Below are 20379 nucleotides of genomic sequence, written 5' to 3' on the forward strand. Positions count from 1 at the left end.
AGAAGGTTCAGAACAACTGGTGGAATTGCAACATTTGAAAGTGGAAAGAATTTGAGTCATATAGAATTCAGTGGTATATGGCAACTCAGAATTATTACTGGATAAATGTTTTCACTTTACCCTTTGTTTAGATAGTTTACTGGTTTAGGATTCTGCTTTCTTGTTTCAAAACAGGTCCCAGATTCAATATTATTGACAGTATTTGCCTCCACTTTCCAGGATGTCTTTCCAGTTCTATCTTCCTCCTTGGAGGAAATGACTGGAGACTATTCCCTCCTTGGCAACTTGAGACTCATTTAGTCCAATTACTACCAATATATTGGTGGCACATGCATTATGCTTTACCATCTCAAATAGTTTCTTTTAATACAGTGTGTGGGTTCTTTCATTAGCACAGCTGTCTGAAATATGTGGTGATTTTCTATGTATGATCTTAGGTAATTCCATTTTCCAAAGAACATGCCCACACTTTCTGATTTGTGACTGTATCTACCTACCTACCTACTTACCTACCTACCTACCTACCTACCTACCTACCTACCTACCTGTCTACCTCCCTCTCTGCCTCAGTGTAGACTTGACTATAGGTAATTTGGATAAAAACATAATGTGGGACAGGTGCAGTGGCTCATGCCTGTAATCCCAGCACTCTGGGAGGCTGAGGTGGGTGGATCACCTGAGGTCGGGAGTTCAATACCAGCCTAATCAATATGGAGAAACCCCGTCACTACTAAAAATACAAAGAAATTAGCCAGGCATGGTGGCACATGCTGGTAATTCCAGTTACTTGGGAGGCTGACAGGAGAATTGCTTGAACCCAGGAGGCAGAGGTTGTGGTGAGACGAGATCCCCAGCCTGGGCAACAAGAGTGAAACTCTGTCTAAAAACAAACACTACCACCACCAAAAATCTATAATGTGTAGGACAATTAGCCTATTAAAGCCAACTTAATCCTTTTACATGTCTTTGATTTTATATTTGTCTTAATGGCATGTCTTGTGATCGCATGTTGAATTTTGCCTTTTTGTAGTGGCTACTTTTTAATGGTCACAACTTTGGTTAGAAATAATTTTAATTACTATTCAGTTTCTTATCTTTTTCTGTTCTTTCACATTTCTGTTGACAAATTGGCTATCCTTTTATAAGCTTATCAGGTTTGTTATTGTTATACCTTATCAAATATAGTCTACACTATTAAAGTTTTACCTATAAACTTCTTTGATGAAAATTAATTTACTAGATACATGTGTAGAATTTTTCCACTTAGTGAAATGACAGTCTTTACCCAAAGTCATATTTCTACATAATAGATGCCTTTATTTTTTCAGCCTCTTAAAAGGGTTTCCTCACTATACATTACTATCAGCACCCTATATCTGGTATCAATTTCTGTATTTATCAGCTCTTGTCAAAATAATGCTATAAAATACAACATCCTGATTGAGTTGTTTAAACCATGAACTTTTATTTCTCCATTCATTGGTGTAGATATTGGCTGAGGCTCTGTTTTAGTCATTGGATCAGCTGGCTTTCACTGGGATTGGCTGGGCTTGTTTCCAGGCAGCAAATCTCATCTTAGGTTCAGTTGGTTTCATGTATTTTTGTTCTAGTGGCCTAGCTGAAAAAGAGTGAATATTTGCTGATCAGTTATAGAATCAATCACAGTTCTATACTTCTCAATGCCATCATATACAAACTGAAGATCATACTTCTGATCCCTAATATGACTCTTAAACTGAATAGTGATGATGTCAATGGAAAATAATTTTCATAACAGACATACTCATTTGGTTAGCCAATTCCTACTCATATCTACATTTCTAGTTGTTTCAGTAACCTCATACTATTTAATATAATTCAGTTTTAGAGTGGGCACAGATATTATCCATTTTTCTCTGAATAACTAATAAAGTGGAAATAATAAATAGGCATGATTGTTAAAGTACTCGCCTCCTTTTCATCTATAGTGATTCAGTTAAATGACAGTGATAAATAGTGTTATTCCCCCCTCTCATTCTAAAGAAAGTATACTTTGTGATGTACTTTCTCTTATACTTGGTTAAGTGATTTGATTACTGTTTAGCTATTGACTGGTGTATTGCATGGTATTGAGATAAAACAGTTAGTTTATAAAACATATATTTGAATATGTATTTTAGGAAGTTGTTGATATGATTTTCACAAGGGAATATTGAATATATCTGATATATTTAATGGTATCCTAATTATAAAATAACTTTATAAATGTACTTCTTCAGTAGTGGTACAACTTTGTAATATCATTTTTATGATTTGTAACTTTCAATATATACAATTATATGAAATGTATGCAGAATATGAAATATATATTGGCAGTCATATGCAATATATGTGATGTTGCACAGTAAATTAAATCTTATATGAAGATTAATTTTTAATTCTTCATCAAATTGAAGAAACTATTATACTTTGTAAACATCTCCTTTATTATCTAATTCAATAGAAATGTTGAATATTTTTCAAAAACAGTTGAAGTTTGCATGCACTATCAATGCCTTCTTAAATATCTTATCAAGGACTCCTTGAATATCTATTAAAGTTCACAGCAGAACCTTAATATAATTTTGCTAAAATTTGTCCATATTATTAAGGAGTCATGTTACTAAAGCATATGGGTATATAAATAGCTTATGATTAGAAATATTACAAAAATAAGACTCTTGACTTTATATGCATTTTTATTTTTTGCTATTTCTAGTATGGGTTTTACATTTTAGGTTTTTAAATTCTTCCATATCATAATGGTCCCAATTGGAATACAGAAAACTTAGTTATCCAGTCATAAGTTCTTAACTGGTTGTTTACTTACTATAGGAATCAATCATAAGTTTAGCTCAAACAAATGTTTAGAATAACTTATCAATTATTTTAAAAATTAAATTTGTGTGGAAGCATACATTTATCAAGCTTCACAATATAGTTTGGCAATCACAGAAAGTTTTTTGTATTAGCATGCATCAAGTCGTAACTTCTCCAAAACCCAAAATAAATGAATTATTATGCTAACTTTTAAACAACTCTAATATTGTCAATTATAGTCAAGGGATGTTTTCTTATAAAATTGCCTACAGAATGAGTTTGCAAATGGAAGAAACAGGCAAAAGTGAGTTTTAACCAAACAACTTTTTACAATGTAACAAGATGTATCAAAATATAAATGTATTATAATCTTTATGTACCAGTTACTTTTCTACAAGATATAATAGATAATAATTAAGACATATAATTCTCTCATACTGATCCACTCATTGTTAATAAAATAATCTTTAAGTTGTTTATATTTCAACCTCAATGTTTACTATCTATGTATTTATCTATCCATATATCTATCATCTATCTGTCCATTCATGAGAGTGTATCAATTAGGATTGCATTTTGCTGCGAGTAACAGAAAAACCTAACAAAAATGGCTTAAGTAATTCAGTAACTCAGGGGATTATTTATTTAACATACCCAGAAGTATTGGATCTGCAACTGAGAACTAGTGGGAAGACCAGAGAGGTCCCCAGTGACTAGGTGCCTCTTCTCTCCCTTGGTTTGTGGCTTTTATGCGTATATAGAAATATTTACAAGCAATGATAGTTGGTATAATGAACACACTTCAAAATCAATGGCTTTAACATGGTAAGATTTCATTTCTTATTCATTCAAAGTCTCAGGCACTACCTTAAAATTTAACATAAATTGGTGAATTTTCAGTATAAGGTTTGAGTTCCCTAAGAGAAAGAACTGTGCTTCTTCAGTCTCGTTAGATTATTATTTGTAATGATGCCTAGAAAAATTCAAATCCTTAAGAATGGCATATTACTAAACTAATATGGTTCTAGTTACTATTTTGTGTTCTTCTTGTGTACACTAGCACCGTTGTTTGCCTACACACAGCACAAAGCATAGGGGCCATAGTGATGAATGCAGTAACTTTCTAACCTATTAACACTTCTGGGTTATTTGAAAAACTACTTACTGTAATCTGTAATGGGAATGAATTTAGCAAAGAGAGCAGGGAAAGAGAGAGAGATAATGAGTTTGTTTCTGATCTTTATGAAATTCTGATTGTCCTCTACTAGTCTTCTATTCATTTCTTATAAACTTCAAACTGAAATATTAGGTAAGTGCATTAGTCTGTTCTCACGTTGTTAGTAAAGACATAACTGAGACTGGATAATTTATAAAGGACAGATGTTTAACTGACTCACAGTTCCACATTGCTGGGGAGGTATCACAATTATGGTGGGAGGGAAAGGAGGAGAAAGCCACATATTTCATGGGACCAGGAAAGAGAGCATGTGTAGGGGAACTCTCTTGTATAAAACCATTGGATCTCCTGAGACTGACTCACTACCATGAGAACAGTTTTGGGAAAACCACCCCCATGATTCAGTTATCAACACTTGGCCCCACTTTTGACACATAGGGATTATTATAACTCAAACTGATATTTGGGTGACAACAGAGCCAACACATCATTCTGGCCCTGACTCCTCCCAAATCTCATGTCCTCACATTTCAAAAAAAATCATGCCTTACCAACAGCCCCCATTTCAGCATTAACTCAAAAGTCCACAGCCAAAGGTCTCGTCTAAGACAAGGCAAGTCCCATCTGCCTAGGAGCCTGTAAAATTTAAAGCAAGTTAGTTCACAGATACAATGTGAGTAGAGGCATTGGGTAAATACACCTGTTCCAAATGGGAGAAATTGGCCAAAACAAAAGGGCTGCAGGCTCCAAGCAAGTCCAAAATTGAGTGGGGAAGTCAAATCTGAAAACTCCAAAATGACCTCCTTTGACTCCATGTCTCACAGCCAGGTTGTGCTGATGCAAGAGGTGGGTTTTCATGGTCTTGGGCGTCTCTGCCTCTGTGGCTTTGCAGATTACTGGCCCCCTCCTGACTGCTTTAACAGGATGGCATTGAGTGTGTACTGTTTCTCCAGGCACGCAGTGCAAGCTGTCAGTGGATGTACCATTCTGGGGTCTGGTGAACGGTGGCCCTCTTCTTACATCTCCACTAGGCAGTGCCCCAGTGGGGATTCTGTGTCAAGGCTCCACCCCTACATGCCCCTTCTGCACTGCCCTAGCAAAAGTTCTCTATGAGGGCCCCACCCTTGCAGTAAACTTCTGCCTGGACATTCAGGCATTTCCATACATCCTCTGAAATCTAGGTGGAGGTTCCCAAACCTCAATTCTTGACTTCTGTGTACCCACAGTCTCAACACACCATGTGGAAGGAGCTGCACCCTCTGAAGCCATGACCTGAGCTGTACCTTGGCCCCTTTTAGCTATGGTTGATGTGGCTGGGACACAGGACGTCAAGGCCCTAGGTTGCACAGAGCATGGGGGCCTCAAGCCCAGTCCACAAAAACATTTTTTCCTCCTAGACCTCCAGGATTGTGATGGGATGGGCTGCAGTGAAGACCTCTGACATTCCCTGGAGGCATTTTTACCATTGTCTTGGCAATTAACATTTGGCTTCTTGTTACTTATGGAAATTTCTGCAGTGGGCTTGAATTTCTCCTCAGAACATGGCTTTTTCTTTTCTATCACATCATCTGGCTACAAATTTTCTGAACTGTTATGCTCTGCTTCACTTTTAAACATAAATTCCAATTCCAACCATATCTTTGTGAATACCATAAAACTGAATGCTTTTAACAGTACCCAAGTCACCTCTGGAATGTTCTGCTGCTTAGAAATTTCTTCTGCCAGATGCCCTAAATTATCTCTCTGAAGTTCAAAGTTCCACAAATATCTAGGGCAGGGACAGAATGCTGCTGGTCTGTTTGCTGAAACACAGCAAAAGCCTCTTTTGCTCCAGTTCCCAACAAGTTCCTCATCTCCATCCAAGACCACCTCAGCCTGGACTTTATTGTCCATATCCCTATCAGCATTTTGGTCAAAGACATTCAACAAGTCTCTAGGAAGTTCTGAAATATCACACATCTTTCTGTCTTCTCAGACCTCCAAACTATTCCAACTTCTGCCTGATACCTATTTCCAAAGTCACTTCCATATTTTTGGGTATCTTTACAGCAGCACCCGACTCTACCCTTATACATTAGTCTGTTCTCATGCTGCTGAAAAAGATATACCTGAGAATGGGTAATTTATAAAGAGGTTTAATGGACTCACATTTCCACACAGCTAGGGAGGCCTCACAATCATGGTGGAAGGAAAAGAAAGAGAAAGGCATGTCTTACATGGTGGCAGGCAAGAGAGCTTGTGCAGGGGAACTCTCAATTATAACACCATCAGATCTCATGAGACTTATTCATTACCATGAGAATAGTATGGGGTAACCACCCATATGATTCAATTATGCCCCACCCTTGACACATGGGGATTATTACAATTCAAGGTGAGACTTGGGGGGGACATAAAACATATCAGTAAGAAAATGTAAAACAGCAACCATGAAATAAAACATTTGTGTAATATAAACTGAATACAAAGTAAGCATTCTTAAGAAATTAATTTAGTGGGCTGGGTGTGGTGGCTCATGCCTGTAATCCCAGCACTTTGGGAGGCCAAGATGGGCAGATCACAAGGTCAGGAGATGGAGACCATCTCAGCTAACACAGTGAAACCCCGTCTCTACTAAAAATACAAAAAATTAGTCAGGCATGGTGGCGGGCACCTGTAGTACCAGCTGCTCTGGAGGCTGAGGTAGTAGAATGGAGTGCACTTGGGAAGCAAAGCTTGCAGTGAACCAAGATTGTGCCACTGCACTCCAGAGTGAGACTCTGTCTCAAAAATAATAATTTAGTGATATACATGTATTTCATAGACTTTTATGTGTATATATGCCTGTGTGCTTGTTTGGCTAATTATATAGCTGCCTTTGCAATTGGTATGGAACAATACCTTGGATTACGACTTGAGGTATTTTACTTTATAATTCCATATTGAAAGCAGAGACTCCTAATTAAACAATCTTAAAGAATAGTTTTTGTAGAAATTAAAATTCCAGAGAATTGCCACTGAGTCTTTAATATGGATAACAATAAGACAGATCCTTGTGTGTAATTTGTGTGATACATAAAATATCACAGTTATGTCTCTCAAATTTTGATTTATATAAAGAAATAATTCTCAGATGAATTGTGCTTAAGTCTCAAATGACTAGTATATATATTTGAATATAATGAAAAAAAAAAAAACCAGAATCTATTTAGTATTTTTCAACTCTGCTATTTCACTACTGAAGCTTCATGTTGTATCTTTTAGTACTGAAAAGATCTTGTTTGTGTGTAGTATTTTTGTTGAATAAAATAGGAATTTAAGGCATACCTTCTGGAAAATGTTTATTTTCAGAGGAATATTTCAGTATGACTAGCTTACACTTAACACATATAAAAATATTCACAAACTTTGCATGTTACTTTAGGATTTGCATAATGTTCAGTAATATTGCATTCCAGTTATATATATTACTCCATATGGTTATACAGAGCAGATACATTTCCCAATATTTTTTTTGTTTTTAACACCTTAGAATAAACAGAAAAGTGAGATTCCAAGGCTTTAAAAAAAGCCATCTTTAATTATTTGAGTTGAAAACAAAAAATATACATGATAAGGCAAACAAAATCTATATCACAGACTGTTGTGAAAAAAAATCATTCCCAAAGTAATTAAGTATATTAAAAAATATCAATTACAAAGTTAACCTAAATTAGAAATAATTGAAATTCAGAAATTTTCACCATTACGCTACTGATTTTATAAGTATAAATTACATATATACATAAAACATACATAAATAGGGTTCAGATGGAATATAATTTTTATATATGCTTATAATTTATGAGGTAGAAAGCACTACTCAAGGCCGAGGAATTACTGTAGAATTAACTAATTAGTATACTGAAAATGTGGAGCTTGGTCTTTAGAATCTATAGAATCTATAGATTCAAGTTTATGTCTCAATATGCCAACTATATTTGTTACATGCCTTTGCATGAGGAGTTTACCTTTCTAAATTTCTGAATTTAAATAGTTTTTTTTCATTTTTGAAGAGAACGATTATGATAGCTAATATTGTTTGTGTGTCAGACCGTGTACTACATTATGCTGTTTAACACTTATAAAAAGCCCAAGGGGTATGCCTTAATATTTTCCACAATTTATAGAGGATAGTCTATAGACTGTGATATATGAATAGTCTAGGCATGGAGTTGTTCAAGTAGTAAATAACAAAGCAGTAAAACAGTTTTAAACAATCTGATTCTAGAGCTCAAACATGTAACCAACAGAGTCCATGACTTTTACACAGGACTTTTATGAAGATTCAATTAAAACCTATTTCTAAAATTCAAAGTAAAATTCATTGTATGTAGAAAACTTCAAGACTTACCAGTTATTATTACTATTAATATGATACTGGTTTACTTTCATAAAATATGTGAGTACTTTTGGTAAAAATCCACTTAATTTGTTCAAGAACAAATAAATACCAGTTACAGCAAAGACACATAAACATCTCCTTAAATATACTATTTTAAATTAAAACACTTTCACACATTAATTTTAAAACAACTTTCTGTAGATTTAAAGCTTTTCAGTTAGCCATTTATCTGTTTTATTGTAGTACTTGCGTTTTACTATTGTAAGTTTTTAAATAATAGTCATTAGATCATGACATTCCTATATTTAAGACATTCCAAGGACTTTTGATCAACTCAGCATAGAATCAAAGCCCTTACCTGACCTCATACGATCAGCACAATGTTTTTTCAGTGTCTCCAAACACGTAGTACTCCATCAGCAATAGCCTTTTTGCTCCTCCTGAAATATATTTGAATATGGATTTTTCACCTGGTGTATTCTCTGCCAGAAATCCTCTCTCCCCATTCAATAATTCAGCACACATAATTTAGGGCTGAGCTCATTTATGAGCACAGCAAAGAAGCCATTCCAGTCAAATCTATTTAAAAGGCTTTCACCTCATTTTTATCCCTTAGCTAGCTTTATTTTTCTTTATATCACTTGAAAGTATGTTACACTCTATAATATTTTACTTGCTTAGTCAATAACAACGTTATACGTTTCATAATGACGGTATTTTGTATTATTAATCTCATTATACCTGGCACCTAAAAGGGAGCCCAACACAAGGCATAAAATAATATTGTTGTATTGACGAGTAAGTAAAGCCATATATGAGCTAACTTAGCAGTCTGGGAATTGAAGTCCTTTGTCCTTCTTGAATAAAATACACTGCTAATGCAGTCCGTACAAAATCGAGGTTCAAATTCTTTCAACTTATATTAGAACATGGGGGATAAATGGGAAATGATCTGAGTGCATTCATTTCTAGGTTGATGTTTACAAGTTATTTTTCTACTTTCATGTTTTCTTACACAAAATCAATTTGATAACATAGTTTAAAAATTGTATTACAGAGTTTCAAATTTCCAAACCACATATCTCTTGCTTTTCACATTTATATTCCATTGGTTTATGTACTCATTAACTGAGTTGAGTAATTTGAATAACAAGTATGAGTGAGACAACAAATTTCACAAAAATTCTTCTGTGATCACCAGTGAAACTTGTGGGGAACTTAAGCTGACAAGGAGCCTGTTGTTCCCTGGCATTCAGACAACCAAAGCCACCAGAAGGGTACATTCTACAGAAGGGAATGGAGAACGTCTGTTTTTTAAGCTAGTTAGTAATGAAAAGATATCTTCTACTATACATTTGTTTTTCATTTGAAATTTACAACAGCCTCTTGAAGCAAGTAAAAAACAAGTTTATTTATGAGGAAATTGAAAACTTACCTAAAAATACTATTAAGTGACAAAATTGGGAATGAAATCAAATCCTGTTTCCCTTTCACTGTGCAACATACTTTGTAAAATCTGAGGAAATGAGCTAAAAATATTTAGGCCATTAGCTTCTCTTCAATAAGATCCATTGTCTCTAAATAAGTTATTTCATGTATTGAAAAAAGAAAATGTTACATCAGAATAGGGAGGAAATCAAATGTCTCACTGGGTAATGAAAAAACACACACATACATATACATACACATACCTGCAGACACACACACACACACACACAGGCACTGCTTGGTAGATGCTGCATTGTATAGTGAGTGTAATGATAAAACTTCAGCACAGAACTCTTTACTGAAGAAATATGACAGACATTTTTAATTTTCCCTGATATGATTCACAGAAGTGAAGATATTTTCATTGTACCACCACAACTCTCAGAGAAAAGAGAACTTTCTAACATGAGAGACATTTTGAGGATTTCCTGTTTAGTTCCAAAATGTATATGACAAAGCCCATATGTAAATTTTTTTGGTGTTTTGGACTTTTTAACAATTTGTTGAAGCTCAGGTTCTCCACTAAGAATAAAAATTAAATGCATAAAACACATTGGACTAGAATACAGTAGATTACATTGAAATATAGTAATCAAAATCTTAGAAAAAAGATTTGTGATTAAGCAATCTGTATACTTATTTATTAATAGATTAAATAAAAAGATCTAAAGAGAAGGATGTTAACTATTTTTTTCAAGGTAATAGCAAGTGAAAATTATGACAAAAGCCATCTTATGATATGAAAATGTGTGGATACTATTTAAAAGTCATATAGTGCTTATTTTGTGGTTTGCTGCCTATATTCATATATAATGAGAATAATTTCCATTAATGTTAGTGAAAATAAAGATACACTATTTGTCTCATAAAAGTTCAGGGATCTTTTTAATTCTGCTTACAAAACATTACATTTCACAGAATGCAGAAGAAGAATTCCTGCTACAGAATATTCTATGGCCCACATATCTTCTTTTTCTTTTCTTTTTATTGATATTTTATGCTTTATGTATATTTTAGTTTTGGATTTTATGTTTTATTTCCCTTCAAAAACTATAATCAATTCAAATATAAACATTGCACATTGTCAAAATTATATTCTGCTTAATATGATAGAGTTTGACTTGGAATTAGCTTTGCAGCAATAACACAAAACATTAAGAGAGTAAAAATATTGAGAGAAACCTCCTACCATAAATTCCAATTATAAAAATTAAGACAGTTATTCAAGAAAATAATATAGATATAAATCTAATGCTTTAAATATTTGTAAATGTTTTTTATTTCAAATAAATTCTTAATATGAAAATGTAAATGTAGAGTACTCGACATTTTTATTATCTTTTAAAGAAAGGAGTCCGAAAAGATTCAAGAACAGTGCATGTGAATTAGGGGATATGTATATTTTTTAAGTCCTGAAGTACACCTAAACAGTGGAGTACTGAAAATTAAAACAGATAGAAAACAACAAAATCCCTTGCCCAAATGCTTTTGCAGCTTAATTTACACATTCATTGTTTCACAGGAAAATTCTGTGACTTCTACCTTCAGATCCAAATTCAGATATGTGTCACTGTCTTCTTGTATTTGTGTTTAAATGTATGCTTAGGTGACACGCAAACAAAGCTGAGAGCGTTAGTGTGTAATCTAAGATGCACTTATAAAGCACTTACAGCTTTATAAGCACTACTTTATTCATTCAGACAAGTATACCAGGTATATAATTCCCACAGTGACTTGTGTTACATAGGGAATTGGTGAGACCATAGATCACTTATTTTCATTAAAAAAAAAAAAATGCTAACACCTTCACATTCACATTTATTAGGAAGCTAATCTGACAAAGTGAGGAGGAAGTCCCACATCTTTATTTGATTTGAGTGAGCTGGGTGTCCCGGAGATGAGTGTTTCCTACCTCTGGCCTTCTACCAACAAGAGTACAAAGGAGCCTGGGGTCTGGTGCTCCGGGAAAAACCACTGCTTTAATTCCCTGACTCCATTAAGAAAGCCTAATCATGGAATCCATTCTTGCTTATATCAGCCACTACATTTCCCCCAAGTGCTTGTTCCTCACATTATCTCTCAGATGGTTCAAATAAAGCCTCCTCTGATCAAAATATTTTAAAGTTTGTCCCAGATACCACACACTTTCATTTTATCTTTTCCATTTTTTTCTAAATTATTCAATAACATCCAGCATGTGCTCTATTTTCCATTTTTTTTTCATTGTTTGTCTTCTGATTTTGATTGTAAACTCTGCTAGATAAACCAATTTTGTTTGGCTTATGTACTTGTATGTCCCCCATATTTTGAGTAATGCCTGGCAGGTGGTACTTGATGCAAAAGTTGTTGATGGGTTAATCAATGACTAAAGGAGATGTCTCCAAATAGGATATATCCTCCTCGCAGTTTACCTTAGCATCTCAAATCCCAGTATTGATGACCAAATTGATGCTTTCTCATGCCACCAGACACCCTCGATCTGCACATACTCTATTATCCTCCTCAGTTTTCTGAACAATAAAGAGGAAAATGTTGCAGCTAGAAATTGTGAAATCATCTCTGTCTCCAGCTCTTGTTTCATTATCATTGCAGTCCTAGCCTCAAATATGAGTAGAACATTTCAAAAAGTTTCTGAAAAGTGTGCTTCCTTTCAGAAGATTTGGAATCCCTGACAGTGATGCTCTAACTTTCATTACTGGCATATCATTGTCATAGAAAGATATTCTAGTGTTACTTTTTTCACCCTTAACATGCGTTTTCTTCCTCCGGTTATCATTCTCCTGGTCGAAGCAGCATCAATGTTTATCTTTAAATAAAAACAGACTATCATACTCTCATGAGAAACTATATAGATGAGTTCAAATTTATAGTCTAAAAACATCAATTTATTTCATGCTTATGTTTTAGAAACGGTTCTTCAGAAATAAAAAAGATTGAGATTTTCTTGACATTACTTCACTCTATAATATTTCCACTTATTCATAAACTAATTTCTCTATATGTAACTGGAGTTCATTCAAGTGGTATGCTAATTTGACTTTATAACTAACTAAATTATTTCAATACCAAATAGTGACCATCCCTCCTTTTCTAAAGGAGAGAAGGAACATTGTGGACCCCATGTTAATTACTGCACTAGACTCACTGTGCCAAGTGCTTGGGTATGAGCAAAAGTTACCTGTCATCCTCTCCCCTTCCTGTGTTCACCTGTCTTTCTGTGTTCTTTTTTGCCTTTCTCTCCATTTGGTGGCATGCTCATTTTTCAATCACTTTACCTTGGCATCACTAACAAACCTACTTTTTTTTTTTTCTCCCACATCCAGGCTGTTCATCCAACACATTTCAAAATTCTGTTATTTCTTCCTGTTCCTGTCCTTAAAAGCTGTCACTTCCTCTCTGTTCCTGAAGCCAAAAACCTCATCCTAATATCTTTATCTACAGCAACATGTTCTCCTCCTCTACTCAAAATTTATTCTGTGGTTTATTTTATAAGCCACATAAATTAGCAAGATTCCTGTTTTCCATTCAAGGTGATTACCTATTTTACATTAAGTTTCTTCTGACTTGATAGAAGCTGAGTTCTTTTTTATTCAACATGCTCTTCTTTCTGCATGTTCACATGGAGACATGCCCACTTTGCCTCTCCACATTGTTTTGAATGCTAGACATGATTTGTTTATAATTCCTTTCATTCATATCTCTGAGTTGAGAAAACTCAAACCTTACACCTCTGAATCAATCAGGATAGGTTAGGAAGTGCTGTGGTGACAAGTAAGCCCTGAATTGCAGAGGCTCACAGCAAAGGAAAATTTTTACTCAACACCATTCTCAGGTGTTGAGACCACTTCCTGTGTGTAGTAGTTCAATGGTGCCTTTACTTTAGGTCCAAGGTGGGCAGAGTAGTGTCTGGATAGAACATTACAGGTTTGTGGCAGAGGGATATGGAAAGTATGTACTGGCTCATTAAACTGTCTGCTTAGAACTGAAAAAGTTCAATTCTGTTCACATCTTGTGAAAGTTAGTCTCATGACAGTTCTCCAGTTCAACAAGGGTGAGGATATACATGTTACCTGCTGGTTTGCGGAAGCCCTGAGCACCAACCTGTTTGGTCAACAGTAATATAACCTTCCCCGCCTTCACAGTCACTGCCACTACCACCAAAATTTTGGTATGTAGTTTGACCAAGAAAATTAAGTTAACCTGGAAATATGAAAGGTGTAGTCTATCATCTCTGCGAAATGAGATTGTCAATTTGAAGCAAGGCTTTGGCAAACTGTAAGTCTGTGTGGCAGAAGCAGGGCAAAACTCTATCTTGGAAATGTGAGTTCCAGAAGGACAGATAAGAATGACACAAGGCTGCTGCAGCTTCTTCAGTACAGTTGTATACACAGGCATTATTCGTAGGAAATTATTTTTCCTTCACATATAAGAGGCCGTAATATCGTTTGTGAATGTCAACTGCTTAAAATAATAAGTAAATGAAAAGAATCAATTAGCAAATGCATTAGGCAGGGTACCATTGTGGGAGAAAATGACTGACTTCAGGACCCTTCTCAGAAATGCAAGAGAGAACTAATGTGAGATTCAAAGATTTGCCATTCACAATTGAATTTGAACACTATCTAGGTGAGATTCCTGATTTTAACTAAGCACATAATACATTTGAATTTAATAGTTGAATTCCAGTGCTACACTACCTTTTCCACTCTAGTTATTTAATATAAATTATAAAATAGGCTGAGGCAGGCAGATTACCTTAGGTCAGGAGTTTGAGACCGCCTGACCAATATGGGGAAACCCTGTCTCTACTAAAAATACAAAAATTAGCCGGGTGTGGTGGCAGGTGCCTGTAATCCCAGCTACTCCCGATGCTGAGACAGGAGAATTGCTTGAACCTGAGAGGCGGAGGTTGCAGTGAACCGAGATGGTGCCATTGCACTCCAGCCTGGGCAAGAAGAGCAATACTCCGACTCAAGAAAAAAAAAAAAAAAGAAAAAGTTACAATTTTGTTTGACGTCTACAAAACATTAAGTTTATTGAATATGTCAGTTGATTTTAAAAGGTTATTAGGAAAGTATAATAATTCCAATTGCTTCTTTTGCATTAGATAATATCAACTGAACATAAAATATTAATGCCATGGATGATCTTAGAAATGATTTCCTACAGAGTCCCAACCTGTCCTGGGACATTTCTTATGTGTGCTTGGGTAAGTATTTTTTCCCTGCTTTACATTTCTATTAAGCAGCTTGAGCAGCTTGGTCCAGCTCTTGTTAACACATTATGTTATAAACACTTCTACTTTTTAGAAAAATCTTTCTTCCTGTTTACCTGAAGTCTATCTGTATTTCCGTAATGCCTAGTCTATGATCATGGTTCTGCTTACCGGAAAAAATAAAAGGCCATTTCATCTTTTATATAAAATAACTTCAAACATTTGCCAATAACTATGGCTTCTTTCTTACCTTTTCCTTCTCCTTTCTTTCCCTTTTCCAAAATAAATTACTTAGTATCTCTGATGTTCTCTGATACGACAAAAATTACAGATCTTATAAGAGTCTGATAAAATTTACCAGGACCTTTTCATTCATTTAAAAAATATTTATTGCCTGTGTATTCTATACTATCAAGAACTATACTGATCCAATTTTGAGTATTCAAATGCAGCTTCTGCTCTTAGGAAAGTTATAGCCTGTTTGGGAGACAGATATTTAGAAAAAAATATATAAATTAATATATAGTAACATAGTATGATGCATGTTCTGAAGGTAAATGACAGTGTGCTTTAACACATGGTATATAGAACAGACTACCCTGGATGGGCATGTTACACTAGCACTTTTATTAACTTAGCCTCCCCATTTTATTTGCTCTCTTATATCCCAAGCAGCATTAGCTTTATTTGCAGTAGCATTAAAATTGTCACAAGTTTCTTGTCAATAATATGGCTTTAGTATTAATAGCTTAAAAGCATATAAAGCATATAGAGAACTTTAAATTCTACCTTCCAATTTATATTTTGCCATAGTATCTTCTATTTAAAAACCCTAAGCAAACGAACAACAACAAAAAAACCCCACAAAGTCCACAAGACAAAGAAAGAAACAAAAACCGTGCAGGTTTTTCTGAATTTTCATGCATTTGTTTCGAATTATTTAGAGGGAACTTAAGTTACATTTTAAGCTTAGTTCTGATGGATTGTGGTAAGGGAATGAGCTGCTATTTAAGTTGAACCTGAAAACCTTTGGTAAGTGTCAGATTAGATCACAAGAGACAATTGTTGTTTGTACCCCTTTGCTAGAGTTCAACAATAAGCCAGAGTGCCATGACTTGTTTTCATCCAGCCGAGAAGTAAAAGTCTCTTTTTATTCTTTTTACAACTTAGTAATCATAGAATTCTCAAGAAAGGCCTAAGGTAGAAAATGTATTGAACTAGATAGAAATTAGCAATTTAACGAAAACTGCTGCTCTTGTCCTGTAAAAATGAAATAGATGATTGAAACTTAAGACATTAAGAGGTAAAAGAAACTGCGTTCTCAAAATTATTTTTTGAAGCATCCAAGGAGTTGTTTTTCTCCTTTTTAAAGAAAAATTGTAGTTGTAACTTGCTAAAAGAAAATGAAATCTTTAAATTTCATTACAAAGGGGGAAAAAACAGAATCTAATCTAGATAATTTATGTATATGTAAGATTCATTAGAAATAGTTTCATATAATTTTTCACTGATGACAAAAGCGAAAAAACAAATGTTTCCTGAATTGATACATTTTCAGATTAATAATATTATGAATCTAATTTATAATTTATGAAAAATTCTAAGGTATTAATATATACTGAAAGAACAGTAGTTTGATTTGACCAATTTTCTAACATCAGAAATAAACCTTCAAGTAAAACATTACAATAAAATATATATACTGCCAAATGAAAAGTTAATTCATTTTCTTAATCTATAATATATATAGACAGAGATAAAGAAAATGTGTTGATTACAAAAAAGATGACAAGGAAATACAGTAACTATCTGTAAAACCAAATTTTTATTCACACCCTAGCATCATGCTGAAGCCCACTGAACACAAATGAAATACTTGTCCCTTGTGTATCCGTATTTCTCAAGTAAACTGAGGAGTCTGTATATTATCGACTTCAGTCTGTGTGTGTCTAAAGGGGGCCACTGTTGGCTTACAAGTCAATTTTTAAGATACCTGGGGCTTTGCCTTCTTTAACAGCCCTTTTGCTCAGAATGTCTCAAGCTGTCTGGGCTTGCCTTGCAATTGATCCTGGATTTGAAACTGACAACTGTGAACCAGTGAGAAAATGATGTGGCAAGAGTTGCCATGGCTGAAAAATATTCAAAGAAGGGTCTGCTTGGGCAGGTTGTACTTCATACTGTATCACAGACAAGAATGCAAATTCTTATCTCCTGAGACCCCTTAGGCCACAAAGACTTTGTAATTTTATATATATATATATGTAAATATGTATATATAAAATTATAATTATATAATTATATATAATAAGTATATAAATTGTAATTATGTAATTATATGTATACTTATATATATGTAAATATGTATATATAAAACATTTTATATATATCTAACATATTTTTTTTTCCCAAAAAGTTAATATAATGCCTATACTTTTTTTTAAAATTAGTTTTTGAGGCAAGGTCTCCTTGTCACCCAGGCTGTAGCATGATCACGGCTCACTGCAGCCTCGGATCTCCAAGGCTCAAGTGATCCTCCCATCTCAGCTTGCCAAATAGCTGAGACTACAGGCATGTGCCACCATGCCAGGCTAATTTTGTGTGTGTGTGTGATTTTTGTAGAGACAGGGTTTCACCATGTCTTCCAAGCTGGTCTGAAACTTCTAGGCTCAAGCAATCCTCCCTCTTAGGCCTCTCAAAGTGCTGGGATTACTGGCATGCACCACTGTGCCCATCTCATACCAAATATTATATAACACTTTGAGTAAGTTCTGAGGCAGCACCTCATCAAATATATTAATATTTCTGTATCCAAAAGATGTGATAGTTGCTTGAAGAGGAATAAATAGCAATTAGAGAGCAATTTATTGCCATTGAGGTTCAATTTGCAAATGAGTCAAATAATTTTTTTAAAAATTATATTTTGAAAACTCCATATATTTTGTTATCGTAGATAAGGTATTTTAAGCCCATATTTACAGAATATTTACTGTGTATCTAAGATGTTTCAGGGAACCTGGAAAAAGAATATGGAAGAGTAAGAAAGACAAGTTCAACCTTCTGGGTTCACACACATTTTAAGAACCCAGAGGTTTGGATTTACAATGGAAAGGATTGTATTTTGGGCTTTCCATGTGGGAAGGTGTGAGTCCGCCAGGAGCAGAGAATTTTCTCATGCAGTGTCTCCCATAGCACTGTAGAAGCACCAATTGGCAATTACCTCACAACACTATAAATATTTTTATTTATACTCTCTCTCTTACTAGACTGTGCAATCCTTAGAAGCAGGAATTATGTCTTATATTTATATTTGCTGCACCCAGTTCATTGCCTGGAAAATGAAAAGCACTAAACATGTATTTAATAAATAAGTGTAATAAAATGATTTCTGCCTAAGTTTTGGGGTAATAAGTCAAATAACTTAAAGATTCTTAATTTTATGTCCTAGATTATACTAAATTTACCCCTCAACGAATCAGAGAATGTTTATGAAAATAATACAGATTCATAATATGCAGGTATGGAAAGCAAATTCAAATCCTGATACTGGTTTCCAGTACTGGATAGGTCTCTCATTGAAATTACATCAATGAAAGCTGGAAAAAAAATCAGAGTAAGTAAAAGACACAATACACTTGTCACAGGAATATTTTAAATTTGAAATACTGTGAACTTAATTTGAATAAATGAGGATTAATATCTGCTGAAAAAATGGCATTTATTATTCCTGACTTCTATTTTTTCCTCAACTGTTAAATAAAAACCAAATAATGACAATCTCTGTGCTATAGAACTGTCAAATAATTTTAAGAATGAAGTCATTTCTTTTTTCTTTTTTTGAGATGGAGTTTCACTCTTGTTGCCCAGGCTGGAGTGCAATGGCACGATCTCGGCTCACCGCAAACTCTGCCTCCTGGGTTCAAGCAATTCTCCTGCCTCAGCTTCCCGAGTAGCGGGAATTACAGGCATGCACCACCACACCCAGCTAATTTTTCGTATTTTTAGTAGACACAGGGTTTCTCCATGTTGGTCAGGCTGATCTCGAACTCCCGACCTCAGGTGATCTGCCTGCCTCGGCCTCCCAAAGTGCTGGGGTTACAGGCATAAGCCACCATGCCTGGCCAAGAATGAAATCATTTCATGTCAATATTACTTAACAGAGGAGATCAGGAAAGGGAGTAAATAATAGGGGCTAATTTTTTTTTTTTTTTTAGAAAGATGCTTTGAGGTATGTTGAGAGATTGGAAAGACCACTACAGAAAAAAGAACAATCTTTTAAAAGATTCAAGTTAGTGTTGTATAGAGGAGATGCAGTGATAACTAAATATATATAGATTTAAGAGGGTTAAACTGAAAGATCTTGACAAGGGGAAAGTACATTGCAGATGCCTAGGCATGATTATTAAGGGATAATAAATTTAGATCCATAAGTTGTGTTGCATTCTGATTTAATTTGTAAGATTTAATACGGAGATCATGGGTTTTATCCAGTAAAATGTGTTTTTAAACCTAAAATCTGTAATTACATTCAAGTTGCAACAAATCGCACTGGACAATCACCATGCCAACAAGGATTACTACATATCTTCAAATTTTGGAATTATAAGAAGTATTTGCAGAATTTCAGCAAAATTAACTTTCTAGGAGAGGAAGGATGCCAGATCTGGCAAAACCAGAAACCGATGAAAAAATTCAGAAGCTTCCTTTTTCAGGGAATGTGGGCCATTCAAATGCATGGGTGTTTTTGCTCAGAAGAATGATGAGACTCAGGCAGACTCATGATATCATTCAGATTTCAGATTTGGCTAATCACAGCAGACTTCTAGCTAGGGGAAGTAGACAAAGTAACACAATAGGCCACAAGGTTTAAGAGAGAAGGGAGAACCAATGAAGAAAGACCTGTGGTCCCCAGAGGCTACCTACCTTAAGATGCTGCCTTTTGACTAATTTAGAGCAGGCTGTGAACAGGTAAGGACTAGAAAATACTCCAGATAGGGCCACCATGACCTAAAGAATGAAATGACAACATCAGTGCAATTGTCAACATAGGACATACAGTCAGAATGAACAAACAAACAAAAAAAACACAAGGGCATATCTAGGAAGAAAGAAGAGTAAATTTAAATTGATAAGTACTTTTTTTTTTTTCAGTTCTCAAGCTAAAACCTGATGGATTCACCTTTATGTATCTTTTTGGTGGCATGTTTTTTCACGTTTTCATATGTTGATTTACATTATTGGCATTTAAGTTGCTACATATACCCCAGAAACTCCTTGATCTATCTTTAAGAACTTTCAACT

General features: G+C 34.6%; 1 long non-coding RNA gene across 2 annotated transcripts; it reads right to left on the reverse strand.

The window, feature by feature from the left end:
• Nucleotides 1-1484: 1484 nt before the first annotated feature.
• Nucleotides 1485-20085, reverse strand: LOC139359080 (uncharacterized). Of its 2 annotated transcripts, XR_011614699.1 has the most exons (4): nucleotides 20002-20085; nucleotides 8737-8818; nucleotides 4567-4651; nucleotides 1485-1618 (listed from the first exon to the last, which is right to left on the reverse strand). It is a non-coding gene; the product is annotated as an uncharacterized lncRNA (long non-coding RNA). The 2 variants fall into 2 exon arrangements; XR_011614700.1 differs by lacking the exon at nucleotides 4567-4651 and having other exon boundaries at nucleotides 1490-1618.
• Nucleotides 20086-20379: the final 294 nt, after the last annotated feature.

This window comes from Macaca nemestrina, chromosome 16 (genome assembly GCF_043159975.1).
Source record: "Macaca nemestrina isolate mMacNem1 chromosome 16, mMacNem.hap1, whole genome shotgun sequence".
NCBI classification, from domain to species: Eukaryota; Metazoa; Chordata; class Mammalia; order Primates; family Cercopithecidae; genus Macaca; species Macaca nemestrina.